Below are 12,966 nucleotides of genomic sequence, written 5' to 3' on the forward strand. Positions count from 1 at the left end.
AAACAAATGTCAGGTGGTGATGAGCACTACAAAGAAAAATACAACAGGGAAGGCTGCTGGGGTTGTCAGGAGGGTCTCACTGAGAAGGTGATATTATCGCAGAAACCTGAAGGAAGTGAAGGAAGCCTAGTGGAACAGTGTTCCAGGCAGAGGGAAGAGCACGTGCAAAGGCCCTGAGGCAGGAGCCTGCTTGGGATGCTTGAGGAAGCCATTGTGGCTGTAGGAAATTGAAGAAGGGCAGAGTAGGAGAAGAGGTCAGAGAAGAGGCTGGGGCAGGTCATGGAGCCGTGTAGGACATTTCAAGGACTTTGTCTTTTACTCTGAGAGATGTAAGATGCTATAGGAATGTTTTGAGCAGAAGAGTGATTTTTAGGCTGGTGTGGGGAGCATGGTGGCTTAAACAATAAAAATTTACCATCTCACAGTTCTGGAGGCCAAAAGTCCAAGACCAAGGTGTCTGCAGGGCCACGATCCCCCTGAAGGTGCTAGGGAAGGGTCTGTTCCAGAGCTCTCTCTTAGCTCTGGTAGTTTCTTTGCTTGGGGCAGCGTGAGTCCAGTCTTCACATGGTGCTCTCCCTGTATAGGTGTCTGTGTCCAAATTTTCCCTTTTTAAAAGAACACCAGTCATATTGGATTAGGGACCCACCCTACTCAATGTATGATGTGTGAGCTCATCTTAATAGTTAGTTACATCAGCTTCAACCCTATTTCCAAATAAGTTCATATTCTGAGGTCCTGGGGTTAGGACTTCAACATAGGAACTGCAGACAGACACAGTTTGACCCATAACACAGTTCAACCTGCATGATACATGGATTATAGACAGGCAAGGATGGAAGTAGGGGGACCAGCTAGGAGGTTATTGCAGTATTCTAATGAGAGAAGCTGCTTGGACCAAAGTGGTAGCAGTGGAGGTGGATACATTTTGCAGATAAAGCGGGCATCATTTGCTGATGGATTGGACGTGGGGTGTGAAGGAAACAGGGGAGTCACAATGACTAATGACTCCTGGTTTGGGGCCTGAGTGACTAGAAGACTGGAATTGAGTGTCTTTCTCTCCTAAGTCCTCTCCACCCTCAGGGACTTTTCAGGGCCCTCCTCCCAGGCAGGTCCATCCACTGCTGGGTTCTTCAGGGCTCCATCCTTGGCTGCCTGTCTAGTCCCTCCCTGATTGATATATGATCTGTCCCCATGTTGAAGCCAGATATCCTGAATGTGCTTTCTGGGTCACCCCTACAGGCCCCGGCTCTGGAGGATGCTGAAAGAGGAAGACACGGAAGCAGGACGACCCTGAGAGATTAAGCCTCTTAATCGTGAAACAGGTAGCTTCTCCGACATTCTGGGTGTTTGAATGCTTTATGATGAAGAGGTCATAAAATCGTTTCTTTGATCCATGTGGTGTGGAAAATGCCCCACAGAGGGGAGGTTGGCTGCTCTGGGCCTGGACATCCATAGGTGTCTGGGAAACGGTCAGTGCTTGTGGTTTCACGTATTGGAATTCAGCATCACTTGGCACGGGGCTGAGGGCATCCTGTCTCGTCTCTCTTGGCTTTGCAGAGTTGTTGCAGATAGTGAAGGAGCCAAAAGATGTTCATGGATGGTAGCTTCTATAAGTGGGAATTAAACATCTCTGGAGAATTGGTATAGAAGGCCACTCTGAGAAACTTCACAGAGCCTGTCAGAGGCAGATTCCTGGACCGAGGAGCCTTTGAACTGGCCCTGGGGCATTTCTAATGTTTTTGTCAGTTCTGGCCCTGTGTTCGCTTTCCAGGCTCAGTTTGTCCCTCTAGAAAATGGTCACATAGCTATGATTCCTCTGCCACATCTCACACAGAAGCTGTCTGGAGGGTCAATAGGTTTGTGTATAAAGAGAATTTTTTTTTTCAGTTTTAAACCCTGTTCTCGCAAAAGATGACTCCCACAAATTCTTAGTGACGGTGGGGAAGGAGGGTGGTGGTGTCTAATTTGATTCTTTCAGTGTGTGCAGGTTTGTTTCTTGGCAAGTTCCACACTTTTCCTGTTTCTTCTGTGAGACTCACAGTTGATTGCTTCTGTTTCTTTTTTATTGTGCCTGATTTTGATTTAATTTTTAAGCCAGTGTGTCTTGGGGTTCCAGTAGGAAACAGATGGTTCACTCAAATGGAGTAGTCCAAGAGTCTCTACTGAAGGAACTGCTTATAGCGGCATCAGCAGGGTTAAGAGAAACCAGCACGGGATGTTGAAGCATCCCAGGGTTAGCAATGTCAGGAAGCTGTTCCCATACCTGGGCCTGAAAAGAAGAGGGAGGGATTGTTTATCAGAAGCTGTACAGAAAGGCAGTCTCTGGTAGGAGGCAGTCAACCTACAGCAACATGGCCGGGAAAGAGCCAAGAAAATGGATATCCTCATTGAACTCCCTGTCAGTTCTCCCGTCTCTTGACGGTGCCTCCCATTAGGCATACTCAGCCAGAAGCCAGGAGGCAGGGAACATATTGAAGCTGTGCAGAGATCAGAACCTCTAGGGGTGCAAGCTGAGTGGAGACACATCGGGGATGGGTATCAGGGCACAAATGGAAAATATCTGACCGACCAAGAGATGCAGATCGCTTGGAATATATTAAAAGGGTTGTTTCTACTTTAGGACCAAAAGAGGGTTTTTCGTTTGTTTGAGTGTGAAACTTTGCAATATTGGGTCAGCTCCATAGAACCATTGGCTGTGAGGGCTGGAAGGAGCACCAGAAACCCTCTAATCAAACTTCATCCTTCTTATAGTTGAAAAGACCCAAGGAGATCAAGTGACTTGCCCAAGGCCGCTCATGAATTCATGAAAGTGTTTATTGAAAGCCCATTATATTTTCTCAAGAAAAACAGCACAAAACCACTTGAAACAGGACCAAGCAGAATCTGAGCAAGTGCTAGGAAAAAGCTGTGGATGAGTGCTTATTTCCAATTTATCAGTTTGGATTACTTGGGGGTTGTGAATATCATAAAACTGAACTTAAAGGGGTTCTCCCACAGCACAGGGAATTAATTAAGTGGCTTGTACTAGCAAAAAGCAGGGATGGGACGGACTACAGGGTGCATGTGAGACAACAGCTCAACTTGTCATCAGGAGTCCAGTTTCTTCCCATCTCTCTGCCGCTCTTCCATGGTATCAGTCCATCCTCAGGCTGGCCTCTCTCCTGGAGGCAGAATGGCCACAGAAGTTCCTGGGCTTATTGTTGCACATCCCTCTGGCCGGAAAGAAAGAAACATCCCTTGCCGTAACTCTTGAAAAGACTGAGAAAGTGTCTTTCCCAGAAGCCCCTCCCCAGCAAACCAACCCTGCATTTCATTGGCTTGAACTGAGTCATGTGCTCATTGTTTAGCCAGTCACATTGGCTAGGTGAACGCCTTCTTGTTGATTGGCAGGGATGGGAGATTTTCCTGATTGGCCTATCCCTACACTGGCGAGTGTAGCTTTCCTCAAAGCACCAGGGTGGGGGAAGCAGAGCTGTGAGTACTGTTGAGGGAGGAGGGAAATGGACATGGGGAGAGTGACAGTGGACATCCACTGTACTGTATCATATATAGAGACCTTACTAATTAGGACTAATTGTTGGGGTAACAGTGAGAGAAAACTCACTCTTAACTAGTGAAAGTCTGAATTTTAAAGTGCTTTAACATAGTATAGTTTCAGACAGAACCTTCCCAAACAGTTCCTGTTGGAAGACTTGCAATTAGCATCTGCTTTTCAGTATGTCTTAAGATGTAGGACCTTCTGGGAGGTTAACTATGCCTTCTACAATGCTGTTTTATTTCTAATATGCTTATTCAACCTTTCTATATCCAGAGTAAACACTGAACTCAAATTCTGGGTTATTGAAGATTAAATTACAGTAATGAAGTTCCTCATTTATAACCTCATCTATAAAATGGGAATAGGAGTAATACCTGCTTTATAGGTCTGTTGTAAGGACTAACTGGGGTAATCCAAGTAGAGTGCCCAGTGGCCCAGTGGCTGGCCCAATAAATGTTACCTTTATTAGCTTCATATAACTCAAAATATTGTCACATTTGTATGTTTATGTGCATGTTTATTCTAGGAAATTAACTCTTCACAACAAATATAGGTCACTGGTTAGCTCAGCTAGAGACAAGGTAAATAAAGATATTAAAATATTTAGTGTTTATGGATTTTTTTTTTTTTTACTGGAATGTTTTTTTTTAAAAAAATTCATTTTGGGGGCTTCCCTGGTGGCGCAGTGGTTGAGAGTCCGCCTGCCGATGCAGGGGACACGGGTTCGTGCCCCAGTCCGGGAAGATCCCATATGCTGCGGAGCGGCTGGGCCCATGAGCCATGGCTGCTGAGCCTGCACGTCTGGAGCCTGTGCTCCGCAACGGGAGAGGCCACAACAGTGAGAGGCCCGCGTACAAAAAAAAAAAAAAAAAAAAAAAAAAAAATCATTTTGGGGAAAACCTAAATAAAGAAAAATTTAAGTAGCACACAGTTTTCAATTAAAAGTAGTTATAATCCCTGGAAAATAAGGAATTTTAACTTTACGGTAACATATTAATGTATTCTTGGTTGAAAAAGTCTTACAAATAGTTGAAAGCCTGTCATGACTTATCCTAGATGATTTTCTTGCCATTGTTATCCGTTTGGAGGCTCTGGAGGGGCAAGTGACCCTCCTCAGCTTTGGCTTCCCAAGCCAGCCTCAGTGGGGCTTTTCTAGGCGGATGGATTTTAGAATCACCTGGATTGGGTGAGATGCTGCAGTAGTGAGAAGCTAGCCTTGGGCGTTTATTTCAGTGGGATTTTAGCTGACAAAACGCTGTGAATCATTCTCAAAAGCCTTGGGTGCCGTAGGGCTGACTTCTCAAAATCCCAGGAGGGTGAAGTGTCTTGATTTGGGGTTCCCAGATTAGTGGTGGGAAGAGCAAAGGTGGGCGCAGCACCCTGAAGCTGATTTCAAAACTGGGAGGCGATAACTTTGAGGATAAGGGGTGGATAGGGTGCAGCGAGGGGCCTGTGGATGGAGGATAAAGTTCCAGAGTGACCAGGAACTTACAGACCACAAATTTATAAACCATAAAATTTTTCATTCCCCACTCCCCTGAATATTGACTAAAATTAGACTTAAATTTTCTGTAGGTTGTTTGTTGCCCCCAAGGCTGTCTGGTCACAATTGTGATAAGTAGATGAGAACTAGTGATAACTGGACAACTGACCCTGAATTCCTTGGTTCAGAGGGTGCTGTAGACAAGTGGTTCTCAAATGTAGTTTGTCTGGACCAAGAAACTACCAAAACAAAATTGGGGGGATTGGCTTAGGGCTACCAAGGTTTCATTTTGCCAAGGAAGGATGTTTTTAAAAACCTAACATCTATCACTACAGTTCTTATAAAAGAAAGGACCGGGGCTTCCCTGGTGGCGCAGTGGTTGAGAGTCTGCCTGCCGATTCAAGGGACACGGGTTCGTGCCCCGGTCCGGGAAGATCCCACATGCCGCGGAGCGGCTGGGCCCATGAGCCATGGCCGCTGAGCCTGCGCGTCCGGAGCCTGTGCTCCGCAACGGGAGAGGCCACAACAGTGAGAGGCCCGTGTACCGCAAAAAAAAAAAAAGAAAGAAAGGACCATCTTGATCCTAAAATAGTAGGAAGGAGACAGACTAAGGAATAAAATCTTCACATTGAAAACATTCAGCTTTAGGAATAATTTATTGCACTCTTCTGATTTTTCTGATATCACCCGTGAAAACAACATTAAGGGTGGATGCTTCCCTGCATCTGTGCATAACAGGTGTTGGGGAGATGTGGAGTTAATGTGCAACTGTAGGGCAAAAAATCGTGTTTCTTTTGAAGCTTCTCATGAAGCCTAGGAATTCGCTGAAATCATGCCTTTACTTGATTTAAAGGGACAGGAGAAATTCACTTAAACGCAAGTCTTGGTAAACCCAATTCATTTTATAAAAGAAGGAACTGTTTACCCTCAAGTCATTAACTTAGAATTGTTAGTTTAATTTCCCACCGGTAGGAAGAAAATTTTGCAGTATCTAAATAGTTCAAATGGAAAGGCATGTCAATAGTTTTTTCTTTTTCCACAATTTAACCCTAAAAATGGTAAATTTGTTGAATTTCATTTGGCTTTCAGTTGTGTGCTATGTCTCTGTGTGTGCATGGGCGCGCACACACACACACACACTCACACACAAAAAACTTAGTTTGGTCTGAAAAGCCACAGGAGGGAAAGGGTACTTTTGAGAAAAGCAGTGTGTCCATCAGTCAGTTGCTGGTAAGTGTTAGTACTTGTAGCAGCAGTTGCATCTTGGAACTGCCAAAAGAGTATGACTTTTTAAGATGTCTTTTGAAGTCATTAAAAAAACCTCCAAACCAGGGACTTCCCTGGTGGTGCAGTGGTTAAGAATCCGCCTGCCAATGCAGGGGACACAGGTTTGAGCCCTGGTCTGGGAAGATCCCATCTGCCGCAGAGCAGCTAAGCCCGTGCGCCACAACTACTGAACCTGCGCTCTAGAGCCTGCGAGCCACAAATACTGAGCCCGCATGCCACAGCTACTGAAGCCTGTGCACCTAGAGCCCATGCTCCTCAACAAGAGAAGCCACCACAATGAGAAGCCCACGCACCGCAACAAAGAGTAGCCCCTGCTCACCACAGCTAGAGAAAGCCCGCACACAGCAACGAAGACCCAAACAGCAATAAAATGTTTCTCGTTCTGCTTCACTTCACATTCCTGCTTGGCTTTGCCACAAAGATGTTTTGCCTTCCAGCCAGGGATTAAGCTTCTGTGTGAGGCCATGACTGGTGTGAAAACATCTCTGCCCTTGTTGAGGGGAGAAAAAGACTGCCTGCATTTGTGAAATCCTGAATGGAATCATGGAATCCTAGTGCCAAAGAGGGTTTTGAGGTCCCTGTCTTCCTGCCAGACTATCCTAACACTCATCACCTTGACCGACAGTCCTAACATTTCATCGATCTCTAACGTTTCATGGATCCTCTGTGAATGGGGACATGAACTGAAATGTGTCTTCGTCAAGGAAGAGCAGATTGTTCTGTGCACGCTTACATCTGCAGTTACTGCCCTATTCACAGCCTCATTCCTGGGCATTGTCACTCTTTGAGTGCTATTTATATTGTCACATATGTTCATACGGCACCGTCCTTGCATGTTCTAGTAGACGCTCAATTGTAATTGGTTCAAACTCCGTACCACTTGTTTCTCCTAAGGTGTATCTCATTCTACAGCAGGCTACGCAGTCTGCATAGCTACAGCTCAGCGTTCTTTTGGGCAGACATTACCACAACCCTCTCGTCTTAGCTTGGGCTGCCATAACAAAATACCATAGACTGGATGGCTTAAATAATAGAAATTTATTTCTCATGGTTCTAGAGGCTAGGAAGTCCAAGATCAAGGTGCTAGCAGGGTAAGTTTTATGCTGAGACCTCCTCTCTTGTCTTGTAGGTGTCCACCATCTTGTGTGGTCACATGACCTCTTCTTTGTGGAGAGAGGAAGCTCTGGTGTCTCTTCCTCATCTTATAAGGACACTAATCCCATCATGGGGGTTCCACCCTTGTGACTCATTTTAACTTAATTGACTTCCAAAGGCCCCACCTCCTAATACCATCAGATTGGGGGCTAGGGCTTTAACATATGAATTTGGGGGGTGAGGACAAACATTCAGCCCATAGCTATGCTAAATCTTTTATTTATGGTCCCCTTGAAGTGCTTGCAGGGTCTTTGGTCTAGGAGCCTTGCAGTAAGCAGAGAAAGCCTTAGAGTTAGGAGCTTTTACTGCTGTGGAAGAGATGCAGTGTTCTATAGCTGGAACAGATGGTCCTGTGGACTAGAAATTTGGAATACCTTTACCACAGAACTAGAGGTGACCTGGGGTAGACTGGTGATCCCCTTGTCTTTTCAGATCTTAGGTTTCTTAGTTCCATATGTCAGTGGTACATTTGTGGTTGCCAAATTTGGTCAGCCTCAATGAAATTTGGATGGTTTAACATTCAATATTCTCTGACCACCTTGTATACCTTCCTTGATGGGCCTCTAAAAAGGAGGCTCTTGGAACCAAAGCCTGGGAAAATGGGTTATTTCCTAGGTCTACATCATCTTGGACATTTACTCCCTTTTCAGCTGGGGAAGAAAAGGCAGTAAATTACAATAAAACTACTCCCCATTCCATTAGAGATCAATATCTTACAGTGTCATGTATACAAACACGGTCATGTCCACATGGACATTAGGTGCCAGGTGGAATATTTAAAAATATAAAAAGGACTTCGAAAAATTTTTTTAACCTTTCGAAGAACCAATGATTCCTGTGTTATGTAAAGTGTTCCAGGATTTAGAAAAAAGATGGAAAACTTCCAGATCCTACTTTCAAGCAAACATGACCCTGATAACAAGTCTGGCAAGTCCCCAAAGGGAGGCTCTGTACCAGTCTTGCTTAGGAATGTAAAAATATTAGATAAAATTCTAGTGAGTCGATTTCAACACTAGAGTATGTGAATGTTCCACCATCCCCAAGTGGGTTATATTCCTGGAATGTAGGAATGGCTTCACATACATATATTTTCATTTGATTCACATAATGAATCAAATGAAATATTTTAAATGGTTTAAGTGAAAATATGTAATAATCTCATTAATTTCAAAAGTGCATTCAGGGCTTCCCTGGTGGCGTAGTGGTTGGGAGTCCGCCTGCCGTTGCAGGGGACACAACTTCGTGCCCCGGTCCAGGAAGATCCCACATGCTGCCGAGCGGCTAGGCCCGTGAGCCATGGCCTCTGAGCCTGCGCGTCTGGAGCCTGTGCTCCGCAACGGGAGAGGCCACAACAGTGAGAGGCCCGCATACTGCAAAAAACAAAACAAAACAAAACTAACAAACAAAAAAATGCATTCAATCAATTCAACTTCTAACTTCTACAAACCACTTAAAAAGGAATATATAAAATGACCATTCCTGAACCTGATAAGGAAGATTGAGTTCATACAGTCCACTGGCATTATACTTTATTGGAGCCTCATAAAGGTATCATTGCATATGACTGAGATCAAAGCAAAAAGCCAATGCAGAAAGTTATAAAAATAGTAACTTTAGAGAATAAATGCTGTAAAGAAAAGAATAAAATAATCATTAACTACAGATTGCTTAGTTGTAAACCAAGAAGAGTTAAAGAGATTAACTAAAGACCTTATTTCTAAATGGTGAGATTAAAATTCAGGATTTGGATACTTCTGGAATTAGTTCGTGAGTCTAATGCCATTCCTCTCAAAGTCCCATCAAGATTTTTAAAAATTTCACCAGATGGTTTTAAGTCTGTTTGGAAAAATAAGTAGATGAGAACCTCAAGGGGAATTATGAAAATGGTTTTGGGGGGAAGGGAATTAGATCTATTGGATATTAAAATATGTAGTCCTACCAGATATTAAAATGCATTATGAAGCCTTTGTAATTAAAACACTGTGGGGCCGGCAGAAGAGGAGGAAGTAGATAAGTGAACTAGGACAGTTCAGAAATAGACTCTTGCAGAAATAATGTAATAAATCATAAAGAAGGCATCGCAAATCAATGGGGAAAGGAAAATTATTCAATAAATAATTTTGATGTCTAGCAATTTGGAAAAAAATCATTTGACTTCATCAAAATGAATTGCAGATGAATCAAACAATTAAGTGCAAAATGTAGATGCATAGGAAATCAGTAGAATTGAATATTGCTTGGAAACAAAAGAAAAACACTCAAAAAGAGAAAGAATAGCCCATCAAGTTACAGGATAATCAAAGATTTCTTTACGTAAAAAACCAGTGGGGAAACAATAGCCTGGGAAAAAATTTGCGGTAACATGACGGAATTAATCTTTGTTATGTGAAATGCTCAACAAATTAAAAAGAAAGGTACTAAAACCTTGGTAGAGCACTTGAATAACATTATATTTAATAACACTATTATATTTAATAACACTAAACAAGTATATGGAAAATGTTCAATTTTGTAATAAGAGATATGTCGATTAAAACAGCAGTAAAGTACTATTTTAACATATTAGCAAAAGAACCCTTTTTTTTTTTTTTTTTTTTGCGGTACGTGGGCCTCTCACTGTTGTGGCCTCTCCCGTTGCGGAGCACAGGCTCCGGACGCGCAGGCTCAGCGGCCATGGCTTACGGGCCCAGCCACTCCGCAGCATGTGGGATCTTCCCAGACCGGGGCACGAACCCGTGTCCCCTGCATCGGCAGGCGGACTCTCAACCATTGCGCCACCAGGGAAGCCCCAAGAACCCGTTTTTAATGATAATCCCCAATTCTGATGTCATTACAATATTATGAAACAGTTTTACAGTGTAATAAAGAATCATGTTATTCATTCATCTATTTGATCCAGTAATACCACTTCTGTGGACCATCTTCCCACATCCCTCCATGAAGGAAATAATACAAAATATTTACTATGCTGTTTAGACAATGATGCTTCCCTGATGCATTATTTACAAAGCAAACTCACACACACTCACACCATTAATGTCCAACAGTTGGGTAACTATAAAATTAAATAGTTCTTCTCTCAGCATAATACTCTACTATAATGAATAATTATTTTGAAGATACATAGCATTGTGACAAGATATTTACAGTATAATTTTATGTGCAGAAATTGCAGTACACACTGTGGCATAGTCTTACTGTGGAATGTAGCTATATTAGCTGTGCTGTTAAAATGAATGAACCATAGCAGCTGTGACAACACAGAAGGCTCTCAGGAACATAACGTTAAGTAAAAAAGCAAGATGTAGAATAGCTGCAGTGTGATTCCAATTACATAAGGTTCAGATGCATGCAAAACCAATGATACAGTTTTTAGACATCCACGTGCATGTGGCAATACCTATAAGACTACGTGAACATAGACAAAGATTCAAGATAGTGACGGGAGGCGAGGCTAGGAAGAGGGAGCAGCCATAGAGGCTGTGTAGGGGATTAGTAAAGTTCTCTTCCTCAAGCTGCGCTATGCACACACTATATTTATTATTGCTCTTTTTTATACCCTTACCATAAGCTACAAATATTTTAATGTATTTAATGTTAATGAAAGGGATATTCAAACCAGTATTCACGGATTACAATTTGGTCCAAAATATTATCCCTAATAAAGATGGTACAGAGTGTATAGGTAACAATGACTCTGTTAGAGGGGTGAAATTAAGAGTGGTTCCTTCTTTCATTTTCTCTCATTTCCATATTTTCAATTATGTGCTTACATTATTTTTAAAAGAAAGAAAGGAAAATTGAAGACAATTGCAATTATAGGATGATGTAAGCTTCCAGTGGAGGGTGTGCCATTGCTCAGAGGATGGTGGACTTCAGCACTGAGGCAGAAGAGGAGATGGATTTAAACTTTAAAAGCAGTGTGTTTGGAAAATAAATCAGACCATCAATAGTCACTGAGCATCCTTCCTGTGAAAAAGCATTGGTTTAGCCTGCCTTCCAAAAAAACTTTTGGATACTGCGTTTTAATGAATTGCTAAAATGGATGAATTAGAAAGACTGGTGTTTCTTTGAGTTCCTTTAACATTTTTTTAAGCTTTATTGTTTTGTCTGCTTATAAAAATAATACAGTTGATTTGAAATAGTCTTATAAAAAATATAATAGAACCTGAAGTTGATTAGACACTAAAACTAAATCTCAGTTGAAATGAAATACAGGGAATAGAGGAACCTGGTAAAAGACACCATGGGGATGCAATCAGGAAGTTCTTGGGCCTATGACCCATATGTTTCTCAATAAATAAAATGGCCTGGAAAAGGATGGCGGGGCACTATATAATAAACTTTAAAAGAGACAAAAGACATACCAACCAGGTGCAAATGTAAATCTTGTTTGGATCCTGATTTAAATAAACCAACTGTAAAAAGACATTTATGAGATAATTGGGGAAATTGGGACACTGACTGGATATTTGATATTAAGAAATTACTAATACTTATGTGTGATTTGTTATTATGGGTATGTTTTAAAGATACATGCTAAAGCATTTATTCACAAATGGAATATCAGATATTTACTCTAAAATAATACAATGGAGAGTCTGAGTATGTTAACTATAAAAAGTCCTTATGTCTCATGTATATATGACATATCCAGGATTTACATTAAAATAATCCAGGGTAGGAGGCATAGAGTGGTATGGATGAAATAAAGTCAGCCATGTGTGATAGTAGGCACTGGGCAATGGGTAAATATATTCTTGCTACTTTTGTATATGTTTATTATTTTTTTCATAATAAATCATAGAAATAAAATTTATATATTTTCATGGTTGAAAACATATAAAATATAGAAAAGTATAAAAAAGGAAATGAAAGTCACCCATAGTTCCACCCCTTGGAGAGAACAACATTTTGATAAAAATCCTTCTATATTTTTCCTTATGCACTTACAACATAAGTTCTTATACATATATACTTTTAAGCAATTAAGAAATTATACTATCTGTATTGTTTTGTATACTGCTTTTTTATATTGTGGGCATTGTTGTACTTTAGTACATTTAGATATTCATCATAATTTAAAATTATGTCTATTATTCTAATATGTGAATATACACACACATGCCGTGATTTATTTATCTAACAGGTACCTCACAGATGGTATCTAAGTTGTTTCATCTTTTTTCCCCATTAAAGTGATTCTGCATACTTGTTTACTTCTTTTGACAAATATGTGGACAAAGTCTTTTTTAAAGGCTTTTTTTTCTATCATGCCAAAGTATTTGTTAAAAATATGATACCATTTTGAACTCCCTCCATTTCATCATAATTTCAGCCACATTGAATGCTATATTCACAATATTTTAAATATTTGCCAATCTGATAGAAGGATAAAGATGATCTTAATTTGCATTTATTTGGTTATTAGTGAGCTTGAAAGTCTTTTTATAAGTGTATGTTAGTATTTTTTATTTTGTGACTAGGTGTTTATATCTTTTCC

At 41.3% G+C, this 12,966-nt stretch overlaps 1 protein-coding gene across 19 annotated transcripts in view; it reads left to right on the plus strand.

Moving 5' to 3' along the window:
• Window positions 1-12,966, plus strand: part of TRERF1 (transcriptional regulating factor 1) — a 296,865-nt gene that overhangs the window by 174,401 nt on the left and 109,498 nt on the right. For 18 of the 19 annotated variants that reach the window (XM_073810717.1, XM_019949710.3, XM_073810715.1 and 15 more), the window contains one exon: window positions 1,240-1,322. The exons of the other annotated variant lie outside the window; for it this stretch is intronic. The gene's annotated coding sequence lies outside the window, so the exon portion shown is untranslated. The remainder of the gene's footprint in view (window positions 1-1,239; window positions 1,323-12,966) is intronic. 19 annotated transcript variants of the gene reach the window in all.

This window comes from Tursiops truncatus, chromosome 10 (genome assembly GCF_011762595.2).
Source record: "Tursiops truncatus isolate mTurTru1 chromosome 10, mTurTru1.mat.Y, whole genome shotgun sequence".
NCBI classification, from domain to species: domain Eukaryota; kingdom Metazoa; phylum Chordata; class Mammalia; order Artiodactyla; family Delphinidae; genus Tursiops; species Tursiops truncatus.